We start from the raw sequence: 10,805 nt of genomic DNA on the forward strand, positions 1-10,805 counted from the left end.
ATTTGACATCATTTTGATTATGTGAAAGCCTTATTCGAGATATTGAAGATTTCGGATTGTCGCAAGTTTGTATAAGATCATTTTGAGAATGCGAACACCGACCGTTTTTACACCGATGTTAAAATTTCGGTTTTGGTCGGTCTCATGCCTCGCCTCTGTACTGTTCGGATATTCCAGGAATGAAGTCGAAAGTTCGCTCATCTCACTGTTCCAACCCGCGTTGAGGGTACACCTCTCCTCCAGTCTCAAGCCAATGGATTTAAGTCGCGGTGTCGACTAAGTTCCAAAGATGTTCTGTGTGCAAAGTTTTGGAACAGACGAACCACGGTTGACTGTCCGTCTGCGGTTCAGCTTCTGAATCTCACCAGAATTTCGGGTCGCAATTTTCGCAGCAAATGCCTCGTTTTTTTATCGTTTCTATAGGGAGAACAGGCTCAGCCACGTTTTGCTACTTAGAGTGAGTGTTACATAAAATATATTAGTACTAATATCTGCAATATGTCCCAATTAATAGCATTAGGAGCAAATTGCCAATTAAATTTTTTTTTAATCCTTAAAAATTAAGGATTTTTTAAACCATGGTAAGTTTATTTCGGTATTTGGCTCTTGTTGGCTAGTCGTATTATAGTAGAGTACTGCGCCACGGAAAAAAAATGTCTCCTGAAAAAACGAGAATAAAGTCACTCTAGACATTTAGACAGTAGTAAAAAAAATTCTCAGTTAAGTCGAAATATTTCTTACTCAAAAGTAATGAGAATAAATCTTTAAAAAAGACGCCTAAAGTCTTTTTTAGGTATGTCGGCAAATACAGGAACTCTGTAACCTTAAAGAAACATTTATATCAATCTTAATTTAATTTGGGTTGTTTACTGATAATCATAAAACAACACAAGAAATAAATGTTCTGTAATGTTGATATTTACCCAGTGCTTTTTTGTTTTACATAGGAGGTGTGAGCTAAAAGAAGAGGATGTAGATCATTTGGCTACGTATGTTCATTATGAGCAACCATACCTGTTTGTGTGTTTATGGCTAGGCCAATCAACGTGCTCTAGTTCCCTCTGGTTCGGTCATGCAAGTAGACTCTCAGCGTCGGCTTTGTTCACACGGGTTTTATCTCCTTAATAAACCGGCGGTTTGTTCCAAGTCAGTGTGATCATTGACTCACACACAAACAAACTAATTTCTGCAGGGTATGCAGTCAGAAAAGCCATATCCTCAGTTAGCTCCACTACGTATAAATTTAATAAACCTTTTTTCCACAAATTGGATTAGTATTATGGACAGGCCCTATACTTAATTACCATCATGATGGGAATAGACAGGTGAAATGACATAGATATTGCTTGTATGCACATGGTGGAGTCTTAAATATTAACATCCCTGTAACCGTTTTTACTAGTTTTAGTACTGATGTTCACTGATGTGCACCTGTGACCCTGACCAGGAATAAGCAGGTTTGATAATGGATGGATAGGACCGATGAGTGTCTTGGTGGACTAAATACCTAATATGGCCTTCTGCTGCTCCTTGTTGTAAGAGAATATATTGCAATCATTAGGCTACATTAAAGCTATAGCCAGTAAAGGTTACCAACCAAAAGTCAGGACACCTCAACAACAATCAATCACGTTTATTTTTCTATAGAACTCCAAGGTACCCCACGACACTGAACAGTGAAAAACAATTAGCAAAATACACATGAGGACCAGTTTATGCTGGAGGCGGAGCGAACAGAGAACATCCTGGTGGAGCAGCCCACTCCACAGGAAGCTTTTCGTCCTTCGGTCAGGGCGGCCGACTGCGAGGAGGAGGAGGAGGTCCGTTTGGCTCGGCCATCTCCTCGCGAGCGGCGACCAAAGGGACGGGAGGGCCGCTGCTACCGCCGCGACGAACCGGGCCACCAGGCACGCGACTGTCCAGCCCTGGCGCCCAAACCTCGAGCCCCCCAGCCGGTGGGAACCCTTGGCCTGGACCTTCTGACCCGGGTGCCAGTGTCGACGTGTCAGGGCCCACCATCTGCCTCTCCAGCCCGGCAGGCACAGGACGACGGCCCAAAGAGCCCGCCGCCAAGCAGCTACAGCCCAGCTACGCGGCAGCAATCCTTGCTGCTGCAAACTGGCAAATCTTGCAGTCTTCCTATCCATGCTCTCTTTCTCTGGCATCACCTGGTCTGGTTCTGTGGAGTCTACTTCACGGTTGGCAAGCTGTGGTACCAGACTCCACTTTTTGCTGCTTGTGGACTTGTAGGAACATTTACAGTGACATGTATGGTGGTAGAATCTGTTGCAAAAGTGCACTGATTGAAAACGGGTGATACAGTGATTCCTTTTTGCGTCACTATGTTTAAAAGACAATGGTCAGACTCCACTTTTTGTTGCTTTCTCATGCTGCTGTCTCCACCATCAGCTTCTCCAGTACCGATGTGTACACGTGAGCATTTGCATGCAATCTGTCCATCGATGTTCTTTCCTACTTGTGGACTTGTAGGAACATTTACAGTGACATGTATGGTGGTAGAATCTGTTGCAAAAGTGCACTGATTGAAAACGGGTGATACAGTGATTCCTTTGTGCGTCACTATGTTTAAAAGACAATGGTCAGACTCCGCTTTTTGTTGCTTTCTTATGTTGCTGTCACCACCATCAGCTTCTCCAGCATTGATGTGTACACGTGCGCATTTGCATGCAATCTGTCCATCGATGTTCATTCCTACTTGTGGACTTGTAAGGACATTTACAGTGACAAGTGTGGTGTTAGAATCGCTTGGAAAAGTGCACTGAATGAAAACGGGTGATACAGTGATTCCTTTGTGCGTCACCATTTTTAAAAGACAATGGTCAGACTCCGCTTTTTGTTGCTTTCTCATGTTGCTGTCTCCACCATCAGCTTCTCCAGCATTGATGTGTACACGTGAGCATTTGCATGCAATCTGTCCATCGATGTTCATTCCTACTTGTGGACTTGTAAGGACATTTACAGCGACAAGTGTGGTGTTAGAATCGCTTGGAAAAGTGCACTGAATGAAAGCGGGTGAAACAGTGATAACTCCGTGCGTCTCTATGTTTAAAATACGACCGCAAAGTTCTGGAGGCTCCTCAGGATATCTGACTTCAGAGATTCTGTTGGCTGGGCAGGTAATGAGTCACACATTTTCATGTTTTGTTGCAGAGATTTGCAGAAATTAATCTTTAAATAGTATATATTTGAACTCATTGTCAGCAGGACCATTACAATGCTATCCCAACCCACAGGTCTGTAAACACGAAATCCCCTATCGTTAATATTATAAAAGTTGAACTCATTGTCAGCAGGACCATACAATTGCTATCCCCAACCCCACAGTCTGTAAACACGAATCCCCTATCGTTAATATTATAAAGTGAACCATGTCAGCAGGGACCATACAATTGCTATCCCCAACCCCACAGGTCTGTAACACGAAATCCCTATCGTTAATATTATAAAGTTGACTCATCGTCTGAAACACTACATCTCCAAAACTGTCTACCCCCATTCTGCCTCACCCCAGCCTGCCTACCCTACCCTACCCTACCCCCGAACCCCCCAAACTCCCCAAACCCCCCAAACCCCCCATTCTACCGCACCCCCCCTCCATAATTGTCTACCCCCTCACCCCTACCGCACCCCCCATTCTACCACACCCCTTGAACATCTCATCCATAGTTGTCTACCCCCTTTCTGCCTCACCCCACCCCTACCGCACCCCCTGAACCGAGAATTTCTTTCTAAATATATATATTTTTTCCTTTTCAGCTGCATTGGATAGGGCAATGTAAATAGACAGAAATAACTAAGATATGAGCGAAGGAACAGTTCGATGGTCGGATTCGAACCACCGACCTCGTGTTGACAGGCATTGAGCATGTGGGTAGCGCTCTACGGGCTGCGCCACCAGGGCCTCGCCTTCGAAGAAGCTAGAATGACGGTGATATATTTACCGATTATCGTTTTGTTTATGTGAAAGCCTTTTGAGAGAATTTTGAAGATCTCGGATTGTCACAAGTTTCGTATAAGATAATTGCGAAAACCGACCGTCGGACCTCCGACCGTCAGGCCCCCCGTCCGTATAAAGATTCTACTATTCTTATACGAGAATGTTTAGTAAATTAAAAACACACTGAAACAATGAGAACCGTTTGAGTGGAATTTATTAAGTTTACATAACAGGCATTTAGCAGACAGAGCGATTCACACAGCATAGCATTTACATTGAATACATTAATACAGTTGTATATATTCTGGAGCAATGCAGGCGAAGTACCTTACTTAAGGGTACTACCTTTAAATGACATCATTTTGATTATGTGAAAGCCTTATTCGAGAATTTTGAAAATTTCGGATTGTCACAAGTTTCGTATAAGATAATTTTGAGAATCCAGTCATTAACGGCGGCGCTTGAACGGCGCTACTGGCAACGACGCTCCACTGACGCAAGCTGGGCGAACCGCCGCTGCGATGAGGAAGAAAGCTGGGGGAACGGTAGCGGCAGACGTGTGGCTCCACGCACGCCGGGGCTATCCGCAGTTCGGCGCAGCGGAGCAGGAGGAGCTGGCGCTGCACACCTTCCTGCGAACCCGTACAGCGGAGCGGCTGCGCCAGCATGTCCGCCTCATCACACCCGGCTGGCATTGAGCATGTGGATTCTAACCGCAGACGTCGCGGCTGACATTGAGCATGTGGATAGCGCTCCAGCGCACTCTGTGACCAGGAGGTTTCTCTTCTCGCAGGTGTACAAAATGCGTCGATTGCTCGGCATCTCTAAATGTTAAGATTTCGGGTTTGGTCGGTCGCATGCCTCACCTCTGTAGGCTACTGTTCGGATATTCCAGGAATTAAGTCGAAAGTTCGGTCTTCTCACTGTTCCAACCCGGCGTTGTGGGTGCACCTCTCCTCCAGTCTCAAGCCAATGGATTTAAGTCGCGGTGTCGACTAAGTTCCAAAGATTTTCTGTGTGCAAAGTTTTGGAACAGACGAACCACGATTGACTGTCCGTCTGCGGTTCAGCTTCTGAATCTCACCAGAATTTCGGGTCGCAATTTTCGCAGCAGAAGCCTCGTTCTTTATCGTTTCTATAGAGAGAACAGGCTTAGCCACCTTTTGCTACTTAGAGTGAGTGTTACATAAAATATATTAGTACTAATATCTGCAATATGTCCCCATTAATAGCATCAAAAGCAAAGTGCCTATGTAATTTTTTTTATCCTTAAAATTTAAGGATTTTTTAAAACCATGGAAAGTTTATTTCGGTATTTTACTCTTGTTGCCTAATCGTATTATAGAAGAGTACTCCGCCACGGAACAAATCGGGACATATAAGCCATAGTCTGGGACGACTTATTGGAAGCCAAGGAAAATGGATATAGGCAACATATGGGTGAATCATTTTGTTCTTTTAGAAACAAAGGTCTAATGTTAATTTGCTTTTGTCACACAATATATAGGCAACTGTAGCAGCATATCCACCGATTCCCGCGGACTTTTCTCTGCAGTGCAAAAATGATCGTAGATGAAAGGCAAAAGCGCGTCTGTGTAAATTGATCATGATTAATTCTATACCAGGTATGCCTTATGAATAGGCCTACCTGTAAAAGTGATGTGTTCATCCACCTTGATTTGCTGTTGGATAGTCTTAAGTTTAACCAAGAATATCATTATTGGGTTGTTTACTGAAAATCGTAAAACAACATGGTAAGAAAGAAATGTTCTGTAATGTAGATATTTACCCAGTGATATTTTGTTTTACATGGAAGGGATGTAGATCATTTGTCCTGTTTGTTTATTATGAGCCACCGTACCTGTATGTGTGTTTATGGTTAGGCTGATCAACGTGCTTTAGTTCGGTTAAGGAAGTATACTCACTCAACGTCGGCTTTGCTCACACGGGTTTTTACATTCTTAATAAACCGGCGGTTTGTCCCAAGTCAGTATGATCATTGACTCAGACACAAACAAAGTAATTTCTACAGGGTATGCTTTCAGAAAGGTCATATCCTCAGTTAGCTCCACTACGTATAAATTAATTTTTATTTTTTTCTTCAGAAATTGGATTGGTATTATGGATAGGCCCTATAGCCTACTTAATTACCACAATGATGGGAATAGACAGGTAAAACGACAACATTCTCATGACGTGCTATGCACAGAAACGTTGATTGGATAATTAATTTTTGTAAAGTTAATATTAAACTATGTCATTTTCGCATGCAGTGCTACTAGATGTGCACTGTAGTACAACTGTCGATTTGAAAAGCAAAATGTTGGCTTAACAAGGCTAAAACTGACAGGATGAGCGGAGCGCATCGCTAAGGGACACCTTACGAATTCCTCAGACCACCCTCTTTAAAGGTATACCTTTCAGAAGGTATGACAATGGCACTCTCTTCCAGTCATAATTCCAATGGGGTTTGGCAAGCTCCAGATTCTTGGTTTTGTTTATTGTGCTCAGGAAGGGCTGTCTTCGTGCCACCCTTCCAAAGAGTTAGTTGGTATGGAGGTTGTCATGGTCCTGTGTACTCCTGTCTGCGTTTTCCCTGTTGGGCCGCCAGATGGCGGCACTTCTGTTTTGTGTCCTGTTCCCCCCCTGTTAATTGTATTATTGGTTGTCTCGTTATCCCATCATTGTTCCCACCTGTGTCTTGTTATCCCCTCCTTCTGGTTTGATTGTTTTTTGAGTTCACCTGTGTCTTGTCACCCCCCTGTCTATTTAAGTTCTCTGTTCCCTTGACTCGGGTGCTGGTTTCTTGTGTTTGTTACCTGACATACATGTTCCTGCCTGCTTGTGTTTGTTTCCCGACTTTCATGTACCTGCCTTCTTGTGTTTGTTTCCCGACTTTCTTGTACCTGCCTGCGTTTGTTACCCGTTTGTGTTTTGTTCCTGACCCGTATGTATTTTCTGGTGTTTCTTTTATGTGTTTGTTTCCGATGTTGCAAACTGTATGTACCTGCTTGTTCCCTTGTGCTCTGCCTTCCCGTGTTCTGCCCCGGCTGTGTTTTTGAGTTCTTGTTGTTTTCTGTTTCATTAGATTATTTTTTGAGTTTGTGTTTCACCTGCCTGTATTTTGTTCCTGACTTGTGTTTTTGACCTTCCCTTGTGCTCTGCCTTCCCGTGTTCTGCCCTGTCTGTGTTTTTGAGTTCCTGTTTTCTGTTTCATTAGATTATTTTTTGAGTTTGTGTTTTAGCCCATTGTGGCCTTGTCTGTTCCTTGTTTGTTCACCTTGTGTTAGTAAAGTCTTTGTTAATTTTCCCTTTTGAGTTTGTGTTTTTTTTCCCTCTGCGCTTGGGTCCCCCCTACCCGGACCGTCACAGAAGAAACCAGCCAGTGTGGGACCCAGCAGAGGTGTTTTTTTTAAATTTTATTTATTGATTTTTTTTTTTATTTTATTTTTTTTTTTTTTGGTTGTTCGTTGTTTGTGTTTGTTTATCATGTCACCGGGGTGGTGGAGTGACCCGGAGGACTCGCCACCCAGCGACTGGGAGTCCCTCGCCCTTGAGCTTCCCAGTGCCCGGGGTGGGCGGTCACGGAGGCGCCGTGGTCGGGCTGCCTCCCGGTCGGCCAGACCTCCAGCTGCCCAGCCAGCGGTTCCCGGCCCTGCGTCATTCGAAGGGACTCGACTGGCGATCTTTCCAGGGCCCGGCCCGCGGGGGTCCCGCCGGTCCCGTCCAGCTGCCCAGCCTGGTTCCCTACGGCTGTGGTCTGTGTTCCTGTCCCCTGCCCAGCCCAGTCGGCAGGGCCCTCGGCCTGCTCCACCCCAAGTCCAGGAAGGGCCTTCACGGCCTGCTCTGCCTCAAGTCCCGGAGCGGCCTTCACGGCCTGCTCTGCCTCAAGTCCCGGAGCGGCCTTCACGGCCTGCTCTGCCTCAAGTCCCGGAGCGGCCTTCACGGCCTGCTCTGCCTCAAGTCCCGGAGCGGCCTTCACGGCCTGCTCTGCCTCAAGTCCCGGAGCGGCCTTCACGGCCTGCTCTGCCTCAAGTCCCGGAGCGGCCTTCACGGCCTGCTCTGCCTCAAGTCCCGGAGCGGCCTTCACGGCCTGCTCTGCCTCAAGTCCCGGAGCGGCCCCCAGAGCCACCTGGAGCCCCGGAGAGGCTCCCAGATCCGCCTCGAGCCCCGGAGAGGCTCCCAGATCCGCCTCGAGCCCCGGAGAGGCCCCCAGATCCGCCTCGAGCCCCGGAGAGGCCCCCAGATCCGCCTCGAGCCCCGGAGAGGACAACGGTCCCATCTGTTGTCCCGCAGGGGCCGCCGCAGACTGCTCTGGCCGCCCCGCAGGCTAAGCCACCTGCCTTGCCCCCTAGCGTTCGTGCTCCCCCCGGCGTTCGTGCTCCCCCCGGCGTTCGTGCTCCCCCTGGCGTTTGTGCTCCCCCTGGCGTTTGTGCTCCCCCTGGCGTTCGTTCTCCCCCTAGCGTTCGTGCTCCCCCTAGTGTTCTCGCGCCCCCCAGTGTCCGTTCTTCCCCTAGTGTTCTTGCTCTCCCTAGTGTCCACACCTTGCCCCCTGGCGTTCGTGCTCCCCCTGGCGTTCGTGCTCCCCCTAGTGTTCTCGCGCCCCCCAGTGTCCGTTCTTTCCCTAGTGTTCTCGCTCCCCCTAGTGTCCACACCTTGCCCTCTGGCGTTCGTGCTTCCCCTGGCATTCGTGCTTCCCCTGGCGTTCGTGCTTCCCCTGGTTTCGTCGCTCCCCCCAGTGGTCGTCCCTCCCCCGGTGTCCGTCCTTCCCCCAGTGGTCGTCCCTCCCCCGGTCTCGTCGCTCCCCCCAGTGGTTGTCCCTCCCCCGGGCTTTACTTGTGCCTCGAGCCCCGGGGGGGCCTCCGGAGCCGCCTCAAGCCCCAGGGGGGCCTCCGCAGCTGCCTCGAGTCCCGGGGGGGCCTCCGGAGCCGTCCAGAGCTCCGGAGAGGCTTCCGGAGCCGTCCAGAGCTCCGGAGAGGCTTCCGGAGCCGTCCAGAGCTCCGGAGAGGCTTCCGGAGCCGTCCAGAGCCCCGGAGAGGACAACGGTCCCTTCTGTTGTCCCGCAGGGGCCGCCGCAGACTGCTCTGGCCGCCCCGCAGGCTAAGCCACCTGCCTTGCCCCCTAGCGTTCGTGCTCCCCCCGGCGTTCGTGCTCCCCCCGGCGTTCGTGCTCCCCCCGGCGTTTGTGCTCCCCCTGGCGTTTGTGCTCCCCCTGGCGTTTGTGCTCCCCCTGGCGTTTGTGCTCCCCCTGGTGTTCGTTCTCCCCCTAGCGTTCGTGCTCCCCCTAGTGTTCTCGCGCCCCCCAGTGTCCGTTCTTCCCCTAGTGTTCTTGCTCTCCCTAGTGTCCACACCTTGCCCCCTGGCGTTCGTGCTCCCCCTGGCGTTCGTGCTCCCCCTTTTGAGTTTGTGTTTTTTTTCCCTCTGCGCTTGGGTCCCCCCTACCCGGACCGTCACAGAGGTGCCATTTTATGTCTCTTTTTAGACTTGTTGACCGCAAGAAACAAACCAATCTCTGCAATTCTTAAACAGTGATCCTTGGGTTATTAATGGCCTATCTCACCATCTTCCTCACCGTCCGTGGGGACACCATGCACTTGCTTCCTATTCCTGACAAGTTTGCAACCATACCATATGTTTTACACCTTTTTATTATTGCCCTTACAGTGCAAAGTGGTATGTTTAACCGTTTATGTCTTTGTACCCATTACCAGATTAAAAGTGTCTTTAGTGACGGTAAATTACCATCGGTCTCTCCTGAATTGACAGTAATTTGGTTTTTCCCATGCTGATGGATGACAAAGGGATTTTGTATGCTTGTTACCTCATTTTTATTCTCTAGTGAAACTGGAAGTGATGGAACGACACTATATAATTCCTTTAGACTGAGATGAACTAAACTAAGTACAATTGTATTGCCAATTTCATTTTGTTTGATCTTATTTGTTTGAACTTAATCAAAATAACATTGAAGCATGAGAGTAAATGTATTTAAATAAAGGTATATAGTTTTCCCATATGTTTGAACATAACATAGATTATTATCTGTCATTTATTTTATGCAGCCTTTTTTCTTAATTTTTATTAAGGATGCCAATAATTCTGGAGCCCACTGTAGCCTACGAGAGTTTTGACTGGTCTTATCCGAGAATTTTAACTCGGCGGGGCCCTATACGAAAATTTTGGCTATACTCGGCCTTACACGAGCATTTTGACTTGGCGCGGACATATACGAGAATTCTGACTATTCTCTGCCTTATATGAGAATTTTGACTATGCGAAGTCCTTATACGAAACCTGTGACTACCAGAACCCTTGATACATTCCAAGCAAGGGACTCATTTCACAGCACTCGGAGTGACATACTTCGTATAAGGCTTTCTGATAGTCGCAATTTTCATATAAGGATTTCGGGCAGTCAGACGTTTAGTATAAGGATTTCGTACAGTCACAAGCTTCGTATAAGGAATTGGTTCGGACTCTGGTTCGGACTTTAGCATACGAACTAGGTGTAGAAACAGTCTTAATCTCACCTTAATCTGACATATTTAATGCAGCTGCATACTCAAGAAATGTGCACCGTGGGATTTCTCGGACAGCAGTGGGAAGCCCGATTGCAGGATGACCTTTGCATTCAAATATTGTGCCACTTCAAAGACGCAAATCCCATAGTGTGTGTGTACATATGAGACCCATGGAACATATTTAAATCATTCGTTTTGATGTTTCATACAAGTCCTAAAACATTGCGCACTAAAGAGATAAACACATGCGTTAAACAGGCTACAACAGACAGGTAAACGCATAGCCTACTTCACATTACCCATGCCATCCCATCCCCGCCCCGGTTC

The 10,805-nt window shown here is 47.5% G+C and overlaps 1 protein-coding gene across 4 annotated transcripts in view; it reads left to right on the forward strand.

The window, feature by feature from the left end:
• Nucleotides 1–4,049: 4,049 nt before the first annotated feature.
• LOC135248629 (uncharacterized) overlaps nt 4,050–10,805 on the forward strand; it is an 88,308-nt gene continuing 81,552 nt past the window's right edge. For all 4 annotated transcript variants that reach the window (XR_010328462.1, XR_010328463.1, XR_010328461.1 and 1 more), the window contains exon 1: nt 4,050–4,751. The gene's annotated coding sequence lies outside the window, so the exon portion shown is untranslated. The remainder of the gene's footprint in view (nt 4,752–10,805) is intronic.

This window comes from Anguilla rostrata, chromosome 2 (assembly GCF_018555375.3).
Source record: "Anguilla rostrata isolate EN2019 chromosome 2, ASM1855537v3, whole genome shotgun sequence".
NCBI lineage: Eukaryota > Metazoa > Chordata > Actinopteri > Anguilliformes > Anguillidae > Anguilla > Anguilla rostrata.